The sequence below is a fragment of the Sapajus apella genome, unplaced genomic scaffold (assembly GCF_009761245.1).
Source record: "Sapajus apella isolate SASKATOON/1434 unplaced genomic scaffold, GSC_monkey_1.0 scaffold38, whole genome shotgun sequence".
Lineage (NCBI taxonomy): Eukaryota > Metazoa > Chordata > Mammalia > Primates > Cebidae > Sapajus > Sapajus apella.
The window spans coordinates 21819715-21837771 of NW_022436978.1; the positions used below are offsets into that span (position 1 = coordinate 21819715).

An 18057-nucleotide genomic window follows, 5' to 3' on the forward strand; every position below is an offset into this window, starting at 1 on the left:
TATCATTAAATATGTGATTCTTCATGTGAATCCTGAAGCATGGCTACGTCAGTAATACAATAAAGAGGTCAGCTGCTGACATGTGTATGGACACTGTGGATGTGACAGCTGGGTACAGGCTGATTTGGGTGTGTTATTGCATTGGAAACTCAAGTATCATGAATAGCTTTGCTGATGGTGATGTGATTTCCTAAAATGGTGAAGAATTTTTGAAACATCTGAAGAAAACAAAGTACACACTTCTCTCAATATACATAGTAGATGCATTTTGGGGAAATTCAGTGGCTATTGAAAAAGCGCAAAAGATACTTCAACGCAAGTTACTTTGCACATTATGTAAAATGGCATTAGGATTTAACTCAGGTCATAATAATTAGCCCTGTCACTTACCAGTGGACATGAAATAAATTTCCATAGCACTTCGGGCAATTCTCTGTTGCGTGGGACTTCTCTGCAAACCGTAGGGCATCTACCACACCTGGCTCTCTACTCCCTATGTGCCTGGCAGTGCCCTTCCAGTCATGGTGACAACCAAGAAACACCCTCACCCACAGATTCCCAAATGCACACGAGGAGGTGGAACCATTCCTTTTGAGAATCACTAAAGTGGAATATTTGAGTCAAACTGAACTCTACACTATGAGAGGCTCATTAAATGCTTGTTGAATGGAATGACCAGGAATCTTGCAGATCCTCACAGCCACCATTTTGAATTTCAATTCACAATGTGGAGAGGCTGCAGATATAAATAGAAGAGCTATACAGGAATAGCCTAATGGTTTGATCTTTCAAGCCTACCCCAATTTGTTGGAAGTTGCTGTCATTAGTGCTGAATACAGAACAAGTTTTGAGGTAGTCTCCAGCTTACTCAATCATCTGGGAACTATTTACTGAGCATCCATGCCAAGCACTATTCCAGGAGCTGGCAATACAATAAAATTTTATTTTATTTTAATAAAATAAAAGACAGAGATTCGGGCCTTATGGAGCTAAAATTTCAAGCTCAGCAGGAGCTAACACAGGTGTGGGCAGTGGGGTCGGGAACATACTACACATGAATTTGTTTTACCTGAAACAAGAGAGTTATCTGAATTACCACTAATTCTCAAGAACTTTTCTGGGATTTTGTTTTATTTTTTATTTTTATTTTTGAGACAGGGCTTCCCTCTGTCCCCCAGGCTGGAGTGTAGTGGCACAATCTCGCCTCCTGCAACCTCCACCTCCTGTGTTCAAGTGATTCTTGTGCCTCAGCCTTCCAAGTAGCTGGGACTACAGGTGTGTGTCACCACACCTAGCCAGTTTTTGTATTTTTAGTAGAGACGGGGTTTCACCATGTTGGGCAGGCTGGTCTCAGACCCTTGGCCTCAAGTGATCTGCCTGCCTCAGCCTCCCAAAATGTTGGGATTATGGGAGTGAGCCACTGTGCCTGGCCTGGGATTTTATTTTAAAAAATTAAGCACTGGCTACCTTTGCACAGTGGCAGTATCATAGCCAATGAGGTTTATCTGAGGCGAGGTTATGGCTATGTACTTGAAAACTTTTCCCAATACCACGCCATGATGACCTGAAATTAGTTGGCATTGGCAATTTTTGACTGTCCCTATGGAGACTGAGAAAAAAAAAATTAAGCACTGGATACAGATTTGTTTTTCTATTCTTTTTTTCTCCTTAGAAAGAGAAACAGAAAAAAAACAACATCTAATTGATTAAGACTTCAGATTATTTGAGTTCTTATTAATAGGGGTTATTCTATAATGCTTAAGAATGCATCAAAATTCGGCCAGGCGCGGTGGCTCACGCCTGTAATCCCAGCACTGTAGGAGGCCGAGGTGGGTGGATCACGAGGTCAAGAGATCGAGACCATCCTGGTCAACGTGGTGAAACCCTGTCTCTACTAAAAATACAAAAAAAAAAAGTTAGCTGGGCATGGTGGTGCGTGCCTGTAATCCCAGCTACTCAGGAGGCTGAGGCAGGAGAATTGCCTGAACCCAGGAGGCGGAGGTTGCGGTAAGCCAAGATCGCGCCATTGCACTCCAGCCTGGGTAACAAGAGTGAAACTCCGTCTCAAAAAAAAAAAAAAAAAAAAAAAAAAAGAATGCATCAAAATTCATGACCAGGTATCACTTGCCAAAATGGCGGCTTCATCAAATCTGGAACAGAATTTATCTAAAAGTGATCAAGACATGCAGACTTATAAAAAGCTATGAACATTCTGTCTGTGTAACAATTTGGCCAGCAACATTCCTGGGACAAAGGGCTAAGGCTCCTTCAAGCCTTGAGAATAGACACTTACAAGAATAACCTCAAGCCACTGAGTGAGGAGGCAGAATATTATTGTCAGTAAAAGCATGGGCTTTCGAATTTGGTCTGTTTTGGAGCCCTGGACCTAGCTCTCATTACTTTGTGATTTTTGCACAATTCCTCAGACACTCTGGTCTTCTGTGTCCTCATCTGCTGAATGACCAAAAAGTTCCTACCTCCTCAAGTTCTGTGTCTGAAGGAAATTACGTTCCCGTAGCACTGAGTGCGACACCATGATTGTTCAGGGTACCCAAGTGACCATTATGTTCTAGGAAAAGTTGGGTTGAGCACACATTGGCTGGATTCTCTTCTCTTTCTAGGTGAGCGCTGCCTGTCAGCGGCTGATGGGGGAATCCTTGCATTATTGTCACTCCAGGAAAGAAGATACCTGCTTCCTACAAACAAACTTATGGTTTCATATACTTTGTTGGATCTTAAAGGGAGATTGAGATCTTTTGTTTTGTTTTTGAAATGGAGTTTCACTCTTGTTGCCTAGGCTGGAGTGCAATGGCATGATCTGATCTCAGCTCACTGCAACCTCTGCCTCCCGGGTTCAAGTGATTCTCCTGCCTGAGCCTCCCAAGTATCTGGGATTACATGCCATTCCCAGGTAATTTTGCTCCCGGGTTCAAGTGATTCTCCTGCCTGAGCATCCCAAGTATCTGGGATTACATGCCATTCCCAGGTAATTTTGCAGTTTTAGTAGAGATGGGGTTTCACTATGTTGGTAAGACTGGTCTCAAACTACTGACCTCAGGTGATCCACCTGTCTCGACCTCCCAAAGTGCTGGGATTATAGGCGTGAGCCACGATGCCTGGGTTAAAGGCAGATCTTAAAGGCACATTAAATCATCTGCTCCAACTCCCACACTGCACAGAAAAATAAGCTGAGTTCCAAGGAGGCAGCATGACTTGAGACCACAAATGGTGCTTAGGTTCCTAGGCCCAGGCCTCCAAGGCCTATTTAATGCATCATGTGACCTGATAGCTCCCAAAGTATAAATACAGGGCCACCTGTGTTAAGATCCTAGAAAGGGCTTTTTAAAATGCAAGTTCTTGGGTCCTTCACCCTAATTGTTTTATCAGAATCTCCTGAGATGGGACCTGGGCATCTGTATTTAACAGAGGATCACACTTGAGTTCAAGAACCAGTCATGTAGTCGAACAATTACCTCCACTTAAAATATGAAACCAAGTGCCACCTGGTAAGGACTCGGTCACAGTGGATTTCAAACATGACTATATATCAAGGGCTGTTGAACTGTTGAAGATTTTCAGCGGTTAGTTTCTGCCTCACTATCCATCGGGTTGTTTGTATGGCAGGATAGACCCAGTTCTCTGGCTCTTGTGAGCTTGTGTGAGTCAGTGCAGCTCTCTGATCTTGAAAAAGTCCAAAAAGTGAATTAACATATGTATAGACTTAGAACTGTACCTTGCTCATCTCAGGGGCTCAGTTAATAGTAGCCATGAGTATTATCACTGGAGATAAGCAGAAGCAGCCGCTGCACAGGGGCGAGGCTGGTTTCTCTGACGTGAGCCTAGTTCAGGCACTCGAGCACTCATCTGATTAGCAGGATGGCTGGAGACAACAATCAGCATAAAGGAAAGGAAAGATCCCACTGAAGCCTCCAGAAGTTTGTGGCACAAATCGTATTTTCTTGTTGTTTGTTTTCCTGCAAAGAGAATATAAGATCAGATGTGGCTTAATTTTGACACTCTGAATTCTTGCTTGCGTCAGCAAAAAATTCCCATATTGGAATGACTGTCCAATTAGGGGTTTATTTATTCTCCTACGCACAAATATACATACAGTCACACAAAGAACATAGACTGTGGTATAAATTTGAGGTTGCTGCCAATGATTTGTGCATCTCTGAATTTGAAAACACATAGTTTTTGTGAACAGGTAGAATTTCAGCTAGGAAAGAATTCTCTGCCATAATAGTTACTGTATATTTAACTGAGAGAATGGAAAAAGAATGAGGAAGTAGTTTCTCCACTATGGTGAAAGGCAGAGCGGGTTCTTTTTTTTCCCTCTTGAGTAAAGCATCTACTGAATGCAAAAGAAATGACTGTGGATTCTGGAACCTGGAATCCATGATGCCAGCATTTTGCAGTAATAGCCTCTTTTATAGATCGACCTCACAACAGTTTATAGATACGAAGTTTTTCCATGCTCCTGCAACTCACACTGAGTTTTATTTACTCCCTTTTTACTGAGGAAAAGCAGGGCAGGAAGTTTTTAAAGGGTTTCTCGAAGTCACAGAGCTAGAATTTGAACTCAGTGTCAAAGCCTCTGGGTCAGATTGGGAGGGGCCCACGTTGTGAACTTGACAGTTAATTCACGGTTGCTGCTTTATGGAGCAGGAAGTGATCCTTAGTGGCTCAGAGGAAGGAGTCAGCTGAAGGAGGGTCTGGGACACCAGAGGTACAGTGCCTGCATCTCTCATCAATGCGTTCCAAGTGTGTCACATTGCAGTGTTTCTGAACAGACACTTTGGGATCGCAACTCACACCGACCAGTTTAGGTTCTTCTTGAGTGACAGGCTGTGAGTCCAGAATGGAGTACGTGTGTGTAGGAGGCTTGGCTTTCAGGCCAAGAGTGGAGTGAGTGTGGTATTTGGTGGACAGAGAGGCCAGTTGGTTACCAGGTGAAGGGGCATTAGAAAAATTCAAAGGGAAAAAGCCATGTTGCTCCTTCTCACTTATTGCCCATGAGAATTTTCTTATCTTTTCTTTCTTTTTCTTTTTTTGAGATGGAGTCTCACTTTTCACCCAGGCTGGAGTGCAGTGGGGTGATCTCGGATCACTGAAACCTCCACCTCCCGGGTTCAAGCGATTCTCCTGCCTCAGCCTCAGAGTAGCTGGGACTAAAGGCATGTGCCACCACGCCCAGCTAATTTTTTTATTTTTAGTAGAGATGGAGTTTCACCATGTTAGCTAGGATGTTAACATGGCTCCTGATCTCGTTATCTGCCCGCCTCCGTCTCCCAAAGTGCTGGGATTACAGGCATGAGCCACCACGCCTGGCTGAGTATTTTCTTTTAAATGGAACCAGAATCATACAATAGGAATGACCAGGGGGCTCCGGTAAAGGCAGGTGCAAGTTCTGTGTGACAAGAGTCTCATGGACTCAAAAATGACCATATTTCTGAGGTTGAATCAAATACGTAAAAGTAGCATCAAATCACGCACTTCTTCAGAGTTTACCAAGTTGCAGGGGAAATTATTAACACATCTAAGTCTGAAAAGTAAAAGCTATCTCATATATACAAGGTTTAAGTTGGAAGAAGGAGGCAGAAGGAAAAAATTCTAGTTATCACTTTTTAAAATTCGAAATTGCATCTGTTCACTAAAAAAATATTTTGGACTGGGTATGGTGGCTTACACCTGTAATCCCAGCACTTTGGGAGGCCAAGGTGGGCAGATCACTTGAAGTCAGGAGTTCGAGACCAGCCTGGCCAACATGGTGAAACCCTGTCTCTACTAAAAATACAAAAAATATCCAGTCATGGTGCGCACCTGTAATCCCAAGTACTCGGTGGCCTGAGGCAGGAGAATTGCTTGAATCCAGGAGCGTGGAAAGATCCCCAGATGTCTTTCAGATCATCCGAGAAAGATAAAGTAATATTTGATATCGTTTTTTTTGATTTGAGATAGTTTTTATGGCCAGTTATTTTATGGTCTTTTGTGTCTTAAAAATTGGGAAATCACATGTGGTTTAAAAGCGAATTCTCTTAATCGGAACCTGCCATGACCTAGAAAAACCCGGTCTTTCGGCCTGCACGCGAACAGACGACCGGTGAGAAAGCAGGCGCGGCCACGCGGAATGCTTCCTCTTCTCACAGACCTGGGGCCAAGCGCGTCCCTCGCCGGCTGCAGCGGCCCCTCGGGCCTCAGAACCTTCCGCCGCGCCAGGTCTCCACGGCTACGCTCCCGACGCGGACACGAGGGGAACGGCGGCGGCGAGCCCCGTACAAGACACAGCAGCAGCTTCGGCCGCAGCGGCCTCACGGGCCTCCCGGCCTCTGCGCGGACCGCGCCGCCTCGCGGGGGTCTGCACGGCCACGCGGCCGGCCCGCCCGAGTTCGCGCCTCGCTGGGAAGGAGCGCGCTGGCGATGGCGGCGGCCGCGCCGGGGGCTGGGGGCACCCGGGGGGCCTGCGCGTCCTCCGCAAAGAGCCCCCTCTGCGCGCCGAGGGCTGACGCAGGCGAAAGGAGGCCGTTTCCTCAGGCCGGGCCTCGTGCAGCCTTTCGCCGTCGATCCCGTGCAAATCACACCCCAGGGCGACAGGAGGCGCCAGGGCGGGTAAGCGGCTGCGGGGCGCTCCGCCGGAGCGGGAGCGGGAATCCGGCTGCGCAGGCGCAGGAAGAGGCGCTCCGGGCGCGGGTAGAGGCGCTCGGCCGGGGCCGGGGCCGGGGCGGGGGCGGGGGCGGGAATCTGGCTGCGCAGGCGCAGGAAGAGGCGCTCGGGGCGCGAGAAGAGGCGCTCAGGGAGCGGGTGTCGCCTTTGCTCTCGGAGGGCGCCCGGCGGGCCCGCGGCTTCTCACCTCAGGGGCTGCCGCCTTTCTCGCTGGCGCCATCCTTTGGTTGCCAGGTCGCGGGGACGGGAGCCCCTTCACGCTCGCCGGTGGCCCCCGCCCGAGAGCTCGCCCAGCCGCGGCTGGCGCTCAGGAGCCTCCTCCTGGTTGAATGAGGGGTGAGGAAATCACACAGCATGGGCCCCGCGGGGAGCCTTGGCGTCAAAGCCCGCTCGCCACGTCTTCACCCGTGTGACTGGGCAGGTCACTGACCGCCGCGTGCCTTACCTCCTTACCTGTGAAACTGGGAGTGAGACCCTGCGAGCCTCGGCGCGGAACGCTGCGTCGTCTCCCAACTCCCGCGTTTTGGCTTTTGTCCTTACCCTGCCTGCTCCCTAGAGGGGACGCGAGAGACGAGCTTCGGGCCCGTTTTCTCCCGGGGGAAATGCCACGGAGAAGAGCTGAAGGCCTCGAGTGAGCTGCACCCCTTTTGCGCGCGCCGGGGTTGGGGCGTGGGGCGTCAGCGCGGGCACCAGATGGGATAAGAAAACCTTCCGGGGGCGTGCATCTCACGGCCAGCGTTACTCGCTTTCGGGAAACAGGCGTGATTTGTTACTGGCTGTAGTGGAGTTGGGAGCCGAGAATTGGAAGACATTAAAGATGGTCATGGTCACCGTGTTACTCACTTCCGAGATCATTTCACTGCTCTCGTGAGTGTTTGAGAGAGAATGCAGGACAAGAGTGAGATACGGAGTTTGGATAGGGTGGGGGTTCAGGGAGGAAGGAGCAGGCCGACTGCAGAGGAAAGAAACATGTCTTCTCTGCTAGACATGAACCGATTCTTCTGTGAACGGACAATTAAAATGAATCACTGTATGGCAAAAGATCAAATAACAAACACGCAAGCAAACGGGTTTTAGTGCCCCACACGCCACACGATGAACTAGATACAAAGGCGGTTGTGTTGTCATCAAAGCAGCCTAGTGTACCTCATTTTCGTTCCTGAAATGCACAGTTGAATTATTGCTGTTTCCTCTTGATGAACGATGTTGACTTTACTCAATCTTATTTGCTGTTTCAAAATAAGTTGTTAAATAATATGATTAAAATATAAAAGAGTAAAAATAATTAACCAACGTCTCCTCTGTAACCAAAACAAATCACAGGGAAATATTAATATATTGTACTCAATGTTTATAAATTCATTTCACATACACCAGTGAAATGAATGTCAGATGAATTACGAAGTTTTGATGAGCCACAGCATCTTCCTAAGGAATACTTCTTGCACAAGTTTCAGTGCTGGAGGGAGAGGCTGCTGCTTCTGCGGGGATCACGGCCAAATGAGTGTGTTCAGGCTGTCTGTAAGTGAGTTTGCCTCAGGCTAAGCCAGAAGGTGCCTGTAGCTATCATACTTGGCTGGGTGGGAAAGTCAGTCCTACCTGCAGTGAAGAAAACAGAAGATAGTAGATATTGCCTTGATTATGAATAAAACAAGGTAATACAGTGGTTAGAAGTGGAGATGTATTACTGAAGAGTAGGGTTCATATGCAAATCAAATAATGCAAATTCAAAATTTGAGGTACAGTTTCTACTGAATGCATATTGCTTTCACACCATAGTAAAGTAAAAGAATTGCAAGTGGAACCATCTTAAGTTGGGGACCATCTATATATATTTAAATCTAGTCTGATTATCTTTATATTTGAAAAACATGTTTTTTTAGAGACAGGGTCTCACGCTGTCACCAAAGCTGGAGTGCAGTGGTACAGTCACAGCTCACTGCAGCCTCTAACTCCTGGGCTCAAGCAATCCTCCTGCCTCAGCTTCCTGAGTAGCTAGGACTGGATGTGTGCTACCACACTTGGATGGTGTTTTAGTTTTTATTCTGTAGAGACAGGGTCTTGCTGTGTTGCCCAGGCTGATCTCAAACTCCTGGGCTCCTCCTGCCTTGGTTTCCCAAAGAGTTGGGATTACAGGCATGAGCCACCGCAGCCAGCTCTAATCTCTATCTTTTAACTGGATCATTTATTCCATTTAGATTTATTGTAATTACTGATAGAATGATACAGTAACATTATCAGGTTATTTTGTGCCATTTGTCCTGACATTTTCATGAGTTTTTCCTTCTTCTTTATTGCCTTCTTTTGGATTTTTTTCCCTTTCCATTCTTTGTCTCTCTACTAGTTTGAAATTTTTGGAGTATCACCTAAAAGAGTAGAAAAAGGTGATGTTTCTATTTAGCATGCATATTTGAACTTTTCAACATGAAATTAATGTCTTTATCTTTCCCCCTGGAAAAGTTAGCACTGTTACTCCCTCTAAATTATATTCTCTTGTCATGTATTTATCTTTCCTTTTAACCCCACAAGACATAATAGTAATAAGATAATAATTATTATTTTATAGAGTTAACATCTATAGAGTTAGTATTGTTCTTTTTGTTAGACGGAGTCTTGCTCTGTTGCCCAGGCAGGAGTGCCGTGGTATGATCTCAGCTCACTGTAATCTCAGCCTCCCGGGTTTAAGCGATTCTCCTGCCTTAGCCTTCGGAGTAGCTGGGATTACAGGTGTGTGCCACGACATCCAGCTAATTTTTGTATTTTTTAGTAGAGATGGGTTTTGCCATGTTGGGCAGGCTGGTCTTGACCTCCTGACCTCAGGTGATTTGCCTGTCTTGGTCTCCCACAGTGTTGAGAGAGCAGGTGTGAGCCACTGCTCCCAGCCTAGAGTTAATGTCTTTACTTACTTATTTACTTCTGCATTTGCTCTTCATTTCTGGTTAAATCAGTTCTGTTACCTGATTTTTTTTTTCTGCCTAGCGTAAAACTTGACCCTTTTCTTTTAGTGAGGGTCTATTGAGGACAAACTCAGTCTTATGTGTGTCTGAAATGTCTTTATTTATTGTGAGGACTTTTTTTTGGATAGATATAGAATTCTGTGGTTACTTTTTCTCAGCATATTGATAATATTATTGCCTTTTGGCTTCTAGTCTTGTTATAGAGTGATGGAGACCCACTCGATGTGCACTAAAGGCCACTGTCCAGTGCTGGGGAGGACCGGGCCATGCTGCTGGGCTTTGCCGTGATGGGCTTCTCAGTCCTAATGTTCTTCTTGCTTGGAACAACCATTCTACAGCCTTTTATGCTCAGGTAAGAAACAGAGGGAGCAAATCCCAGTTTCCAGTTCAGATAAGATCCAGGCACAATGGTAAAGGAGGAGAGGCTGCCTTTGCTCTCTCCATCTGTGACTCTCTGACATGGTTTAGAACAAGAAAAATACAATTCCTTTTCCCCTCTCAGCGCTGGGGGCAGCTGGGAGTGGGGGAAGAGGTGGCAAGGGTTGAAGATATTTCCCTGAACTGCTTCCTCCCATCTCATAATCTATATATACCTCCAAATACATAATCCACAAATTACAGTTTATATTCATTTAGGTCACAAATTCTCCCCCTAAAATGTTGATATTCCAGGAAAGAGTTAAACCTTGTATGCAAGCACAAAGTGTTTGGAGTCTGACTTTTTTGAGTTTCACAGTGTCTTCCTGGCACATAGTAGTTGCTCAGTACATATTAATTTTCCTTCCTTTTCTTTTAGTTAGGTTCTTTATTCAATACATGTAATGATACCGTTGACCCTTGAACAACATGGGTTTGAACTGCGAGAATCCACTTATAAACAGATTTTCTTCTGTGCCTGCCACCCCTGAGACAGTAAGACCAGTCCTTCTTCTTCCTCCACCTTCTCAGCCTACTCAACATGAAGAGGACAAGGAGAGGACCTTTATGATGGTCCACTTCCATTTAGTGAATAGTAAATATGTTTTCTCTTCTTTATGATTTTTTTTCTTCAACTTTTAAGTTCTGGGGTACATGTACAGAATGTGCAGGTTTGTTACAAAGGTAAACATGTGCCATGGTGGTTTGCTGCACAGATCAACCAATCACCTAGGTATTAAGGCCAGCACCCATTAGCTATTCTTCCTGATGTTCTCCTTCCCGCTGCTCCACTGAGAGGCCCCATGTGTGTTGTTTGCCCATGTGCCCATGTGTTCTTATCATTCAGCTCCCGCTTATAAGTGAGAACATTCAGTGTTTGGTTTTCTGTTTCTGCATTAGTTTGCTGAGGATAGATAGCGGCTTCCAGCTTCATTTCAACCATGTCCCCACAAATGACATGATCTTGTTCTTCCTTATGATTTTCTATTTTTTTCCCCGAGATGGACAGAGTCTTGCTCTGTCACCCAGGCTGGAGTGCAGTGGCGTGATCTCGGCTCACTGCAGCCTCCGCCTCCCGGGTACAAGCGATTCTCCTGCTCGGCCTCATGGGTAGCTGGGATTACAGGTGTGTACCACCACACCCAGCTAATTTTTGTGTTTTTAGTAGAGACAGGGTTTCACCATGTTGGCCAGGCTGGTCTTGAACTTCTGACCTCGTGATCTGCCCGCCTCAGCCTCCCCAGAGTGCTGGGATTACAGGTGTGAGCCACCGCGCCCAGCCATGATTTCCTTAATAGCGTTTTCTTTTCTCTAGCTTACTTTTTTCTTTTTTTGGAGAAGGGGTCTTGCTCCCCGCAGGCTGGAGTGCAGTGATGTGATCGTAGCTCACTACAGTCTTGAACTCCTGGGCTCAAGTAATCTCCCACCTCAGCTTCCTGAGTCACTGGAGTTACAGGCATGACCTACTGTGCCTGGCTATTCTAGCTTATTTTATTGTAAGAATTCAGTGTATAATACATATAAACATACAAAATGTCTTTTTTTTTTTTTTTAAAGATGGGGTTTCACCATGATGGGCAGGCTGGTCTTGAACTCCTGACCTCAGGTGATCCACCCACCTCAGCCTCCCAAAGTGCTAGGATTACAGGCGTGAGCCACCATGCCCGGCTACAAAATATGTCTTAATCAACTGTTTACTGGTAAGGCTTCCAGTCAACAGTAGGCTATTAGTAGTTAAGTTTTTTTTTGTTTTGTTTTTTGAGGCAGGGTCTCACTCTGTCACCCAGGCTGAAGTGCAGTAGTGCAATCATGGCTCACTGCAGCCTCAACCTCCTGGGCTCAGGCGATCCTCCTGCCTCAGCCTCCTGAGTAGCTGGGACCACAGGTGTGTGCCGCCACAGTTGGCTACGTTTTGAATTATTTGTAGAGAAGGTGTCCCCCTGTGTTGCCCAGGCTGGTGTGAATGCCTAGGCTCAAGCCATCCTTCCACCTTGGCCTTCCAAAATGCTGGAATTACAGGCATGGGCCATCGTGGCTGCCCCATAGTTAAATTTTGGGGAGTCAAAGGTTATATGCAGATTTTCGACTGCGGGGTTGGGGGTGTGGCGTTGGCATCCCTAACCCCTGAATTGTTCAAGGGTCAACTTCATTTGCTACTAACTATATGCTATGTGCCCAATACATACTCTATTTTATCCTACTTAAACTGACAACAGCCCATGGTGGAAGTGTCATTATTTTAACTTTCATTTCATAAATGAGAAAGCTGAGGCTCAGAAAGGCCAAGTAACTTGCCCAAGTTCACACGCCAGTAAAGAATGTGCATGTCATTCTGACATAAGACTTCTTGCTTCTTATTGCCTAAATGAAGCTTGCTGACATGAGGGGCATGGGGGTTTTGATTAGGGAAGGGGAGGAGCTATTTAATTTTGGAGGATGGTCCACACAACATGGGGTACTTTGGGGCCAGGTCAGATCAGGGTGAAAGGAAGGGAAGGGGTGCTTTTTGGACAGCCCCCTTTTTTGGACAGCCAAAGAGCAACAGAAGGCCGCAGGGGAATGGAATAGGAAGGCCTAGGAGTTCAGTGAGAGAAAGGGGTCATAGGAAAGGAAGAGAGTGGCCTACTTCTGTTATTTGTAATTCATCTCCTGCCATTCTTAGTTTACCATTGTTAGGGGAAAGATGAAGAGATCACCATTTACTATAGCATACAGTGCCACTATTGGAAGAATTCTCGAAGAACCTTCTCTCTGGCATTAGCACCAGGAGATGCTGTGCTGCTCCTGATCAACCAGCTTACTTTTATTTAATGCACACCAGGAATCTTATATCTGGTTGTATTTCCTTCATTGCTTTGCCTGCTAGGAAGCTCAGAGACAAATACGTAGGTCAGTTGTCATAACTGTAAGGGATCTTATGGTCTGCAGGTTACATGTTTGTACCTCACTTTTTTAAAAACTTTTTTTTTAGAGATGGGATCTCACTATGTTGTCCAGGCTAGTCTCAAACTCCTGGGCTCAAGTGATTCTCCTGTCTTGGCTGTACCTCACTTCTGACTTCATTCATTCTTTCTTCCCTCTTTTGCTGTTACTCCTTTCCCCTCATCATATATATTTTATATATATCTGCATTACATGTCTATATAAGTTGAGTGACATGTATGCACAGGCAGATCAGATTTTTTTAAAAATGTGATATATTTGGGAGATGGCTTGAGGGTACCTTCTGCAAGCTGGTACCAAATCGTTGCTCATATCTTAAGTTTTACTTTTCTAAGCATTCCTGGTAATTGCTTGGTTAAACTAAGTGAATGCCTAAGAGTGGTGAGTTCTCATCTCTCTTGCCTTACATCTTGTACCATCTCATAGAGTACTTTTACTCCATAAAGGGTGGCAGTTAAGAAGTCCTGGGTAGCTCATGCCTATCCCCACTCCCTCAACCTCTCATCATCTCTCAATCAAGTAATGGATTTTGTCACAGCTGTAGTCAAATACACACCCGATGCTACTGAAGAAACATGCTCATTTTTTAGCCCTAAATACATCCCTGGTTCCACCTGAAAGGCTCTGACGGGGCCTTGTACATAGGACAGAATGTCCCACTCTGTTTTGGAGCTTTCCAAAATCTTCAAGGAAAATTCAAATCATACTTGGTTCAGTACCTGGTCAAGATTTAGAGAGCTTAAGTTCTAACAGATAAAAAGGTAACTCTACGTTATTATTTCAAGATGCCTAGTTAAAATAAGTATATAAATTAATTTAGTGAAAAAGCAGGCCAGTGGTAAATCTAGGAAAGGATCTTATTTTCCATTTTTGCATTTTCACTTGCCCAATATTTTTTCTTAGGCCACATCTAGTGATTTTGATACCCTGGACCTTGAGGACATGTTAAACTGCATGTTATATTAATAAAGGAAAATGATTATTTTAGTCAAAAAGATTAATGAGAGTGCAGTAGGAATGTAGCTAAATATTGCTTTTCAAATCTTATTATTTTTTTTGAGACAGAGTCTGGCTCTGCTGCCCAGGCTGGAGTGCAGTGGCGCTCAGTGATCTCGGCTCACTGCAACCTCCACCTCCCGGGTTTAAGCAATTCTCCTGCCTCAGCCTCCTGAGTAGCTGGGATTACAGGTGCGTGCCACCACACCCAGCTAATTTTTGTATTTTCAGTGAAGATGGGGTTTCACCATGTTGGCCACGCTGGTCTCAAACTCCTGGCCTCAAGTGATCTGCCCGCCTCAGCCTCCCAAAGTGCTGAGATTATAGGCATGAGCCATTGTGCCCAGCCCTGCTTTTGAAACATTCTGACTTTAGAGCTTGCTAATCTAACTTATTATGTTTAAGGAACCAGTACGTAAACACAGGGGGCCACCTACATGTGAGTGTGAGGGTATATGCAGAGCTGGTCCCGTACATTCAGTCAAAGCATTTCCTCTTCCCCTTGTTTACTTTTTCTTGCACTTGTTTTCAAATCATTTCATACATATACACATACTTTCTCTTCAACATCACCACAAGGTCTTCGTGGTAGGAATTCTGCCTGTCATTTCTCATAGCACCTAGGATGCTTTACATATGTAGTACATGTGAAAATTCTCAAATTTTTTCCAAGGAAAATTTAATTCAGTACAGCACTTATTAAACATCTACTTAGAGAGAGGCATTCTGTTTCATGCTTTGAGGAACACACAGATGAATTGGATGTAGCTCCTGACCTCAAGGAACTTACTGATCGCAAAAATATGGTAAGTATTCTACAGAGAGATTACATGTATGATTTGCACTTGCCTCCTTAAAAGTAGAGTGGGTACGTGGAATTGTACGTTGCTGCCAGAAATTGTGTAGGCTATGTTGACCAAGGGCCCTGTAGTTGGACTCCTTCCAAAGGCACGTCAGGAGGAGCCAGTACATCTTGAGAGGATGAAGCATGAGCTTCCTGAGTGTGAATCTTGGTGGTTACAGTGTTATGGTAATGCTAACGTTGTTTACACTGTGGTTCTCCATATACCTGCATCTTAAATACAATTAAAGATTCCGGAGCCTCACGTCAGACTTACTGAACCAGAATCTCTGGAGCGAAGCCCTGGAATCCACAGTTTAAAAGATTCTTCATTCTAACAAACTCACAGGTGATTCTGAAGTTTGAAAGCCATTGGTATAGTGAGAAATATGCCAGTAGGATCAGAAGTGAGGTGGAACTTGGCACGCTGGGGCTCTTTACCCCGACTCTGTGTCTTCCATGCTCCCTGATTAGTATGTGCCTGCCGTAAGGACCCTGCGCTACCTCCAAATACACAAATGCCTTGTGCTACCACACTGAAATGTAGAACGAAATTTTCTAGTAAGTGAAGAACATTTTTTTTTTTCCAAATTCAAGCACTCGGAGAGAAGAATCGACCTGCACTGCCATCCACACAGCTGTCACGGACGACTGGCTGGACTGTGCCTTCACCTGCGGTGTGCGCTGCCGTGGTCAGGGGCACCCGTGCCTTCATGTGTTTGTGAACCTCACCCATTCAGGGCAGAAAGTTCTCCTACGTTATATGAGGCTGTCCAGATAAATCCCAAGGTATTGTAAAGTTCATATAATTAAAAAGTTCTTATATATTTTATTTTGAAATGGAGTCTCGCTCTGTCACCTAGGCTTGGAGTGCAGTGGCGCAATCTTAGCTCACTGCAACCTCTGCCTCCTGGGTTCAAGCGATTCTCCTGTCTCAGCCTCCCAAGTACCTGGGACTACAGGCATGCACCACCACACCCAGCTAATTTTTGTATTTTTTTTTAGTAGAGACCGGGTTTCACCATGCTGGCCAGGCTGGTCTCAAACTCCTGACCTGGTGATTCACCTGCCTTGGCCTCCCAAAGTGCTGGGATTACAGGTGTGAGCCCTCGTGCCCAGCCAGGAGTTCTTATGACAACAACCCTTCCCTGCCAGACTGTCCCCAGCTGGGTATATAAATAACCCAGGGCTGTCTTTAGGGATAAATCTGTTTATTTTATAGTGAACATTTTGTAATGATCCAATCAGGATAAATGAAGCTTTCTTCTTGGTGGAGAAATGGGGTGTATAGAAATGAAAGAAATTATTCCAATTTCACAACTTGGTGTCTGGAATTTATAGCCTAAGCCAGTGAGTCGTCATTTGCCGGCAGTCTGTCTTTTGGAGATCCCGCCTCCCATCATATAAAAATTCTACAGTGTACTCACAGTTTACCTTGAATCAAGCGAGTGATTTTTCTTATCAAATAAAGATTATCGTTTTTATTTTAATAAGTTACACAACGGATTCATATTTAAAGTTTATATTTATACCTAACTATAAAAGTTGAGTTGTGTTAGGTTATTTGATATGTTATACTTTGTTGTCTTTTTTTTCTTTTTTGAGATGGAATCTCACTGTCACCCAGGCTGGAGTGCAGTGGCGCGATCTTGGCTCACTGCAACCTCTGCCTCCCAGGTTCAAGTGATTCTCCTGCCTCAGCCTCCTTAGTAGCTGGGATTACAGGTGCCTGTGCTACACCCAGCTAATTTTCTGTATTTTTAGTAGAAACAGGGTTTCACCATGTTGGCCAGGCTGGTCTCGAACTCCTGACCTGCTGATCCACCCACCTTGGCCCCCCAAAGTGTTGGGATTACAGGCATGAGCCACCACACACAGCACACTTCGTTGTCTTTAAGCATCAATTTCAATCTGATGACTTTTGTTTTCTATTTTGGATGCAGTGATTTTTAAGGTTTCAAACATTTTGTAGGCCTTTAGCCCAGTACCTCAAGTACTTACTGGATATGGTAATAAACCTCAAGTTTTTTGAAAAAATGTCACCAGCTGACAGAGCTCCCTTCTCCACTGGTTCTGCCCCCCAGGAAGTGGAAGTCCAGGTGGCGCTCCCTCTCTGAGCCCAGAGCAAAAACCCCAATGTGCTTTTCTTCAGGGAAATACAGTACTTTGCTGCAGGAGATCAAGACAGACAACAGAGGCATTACCAGGTGTTGAAAGCTCATGTAGGGCTCAACACATTTTTGTTGAATGGACAAACGGATTCATATTGTCCAAGAGACCAAGAACCTGCATGTGGGAGGAGTCATCTTCCTTACGAAGTTGGTCACTTCCTCTCCTGCAGTGTCTTTGTTTTTCTTTCCCAGTGAACAAGATGGTTCAAATAAGATGGTTCAAATGCAATGTCATATAAACTACGAATTCCCTCCACATCCTTACTTAGTGAGTGGAAATGACTGTTTCACTCCAGCCCTCCAGTCAACCCTTTCCCATGAGCTGTGTAATATTTCACCACCTTCAAACATTGAAACTCCCCACTAATCACTTCAGCCTGAAGGCATCTCAGAATCAAAACTGTTAAGTATTTGGTATTGGTGATACTGTCACCCAGGCTGAGTGCAGTGGTGCTATCTCGGCTCACTGCAACCTCCACCTCCAGGGTTCAAGCAATTCTGAAATGTGTCTTTCTCTTTTTTCCTCCTCCATGTTCCTAGTGCTTTTACACACCTAAGTGCCATCAAGATAGAAATGATTTGCTCAGCAGTGCTCTGGACATAAAGGCATTCTTCGATCACAAGAATGGAACCGCCTTTTCATGCTTCTACAGTCTGGGCAGCCAAGCCGAAGATGTCATTCTTATAAAACAGTATGACCAAATGGCCATCTTCCACTGCTTCTTGTGGCCTTCGCTGACCCTGCTAGGTGGTGCCCTGATTGTTGGCATGGTGAGATTAACACAACACCTGTCCTGACTGTGTGAAAAATATAGCAATGCAGTAAGAGGTGAGGTAGGTGGAAAAGTACCTTATACAGAACAGCATCAGTTCAGACTGAAGTGTGAGGAGGAGCAGAGAAATCTTCAGACAGTGGCCAAATTAAAGTGCTGGCCTTCAGATGTTCGTGATTTCTGCAGCTGAGTCCCTAATTATGCCTGCCTGCAAACTAACAATGTAAAAGGTAATAATTAAAGTTAAGATTCATATTTTCATGTGGGGAAAAAAATTTACAAGCCTCATTTTGTAT

The 18057-nt window shown here is 45.1% G+C and overlaps 1 non-coding gene and 1 pseudogene across 1 annotated transcript; both read left to right on the forward strand.

Annotated features, from left to right (window-relative positions):
• Nucleotides 1-1465: 1465 nt before the first annotated feature.
• LOC116565099 lies at nt 1466-1609 on the forward strand. Its single transcript, XR_004275255.1, has one exon. It is a non-coding gene; the product is annotated as a U4 spliceosomal RNA (small nuclear RNA).
• A 4521-nt stretch (nt 1610-6130) lies between these two features.
• On the forward strand, nt 6131-18022 carry LOC116565054 (annotated as a pseudogene).
• The last annotated feature ends 35 nt before the right edge of the window (nt 18023-18057 follow it).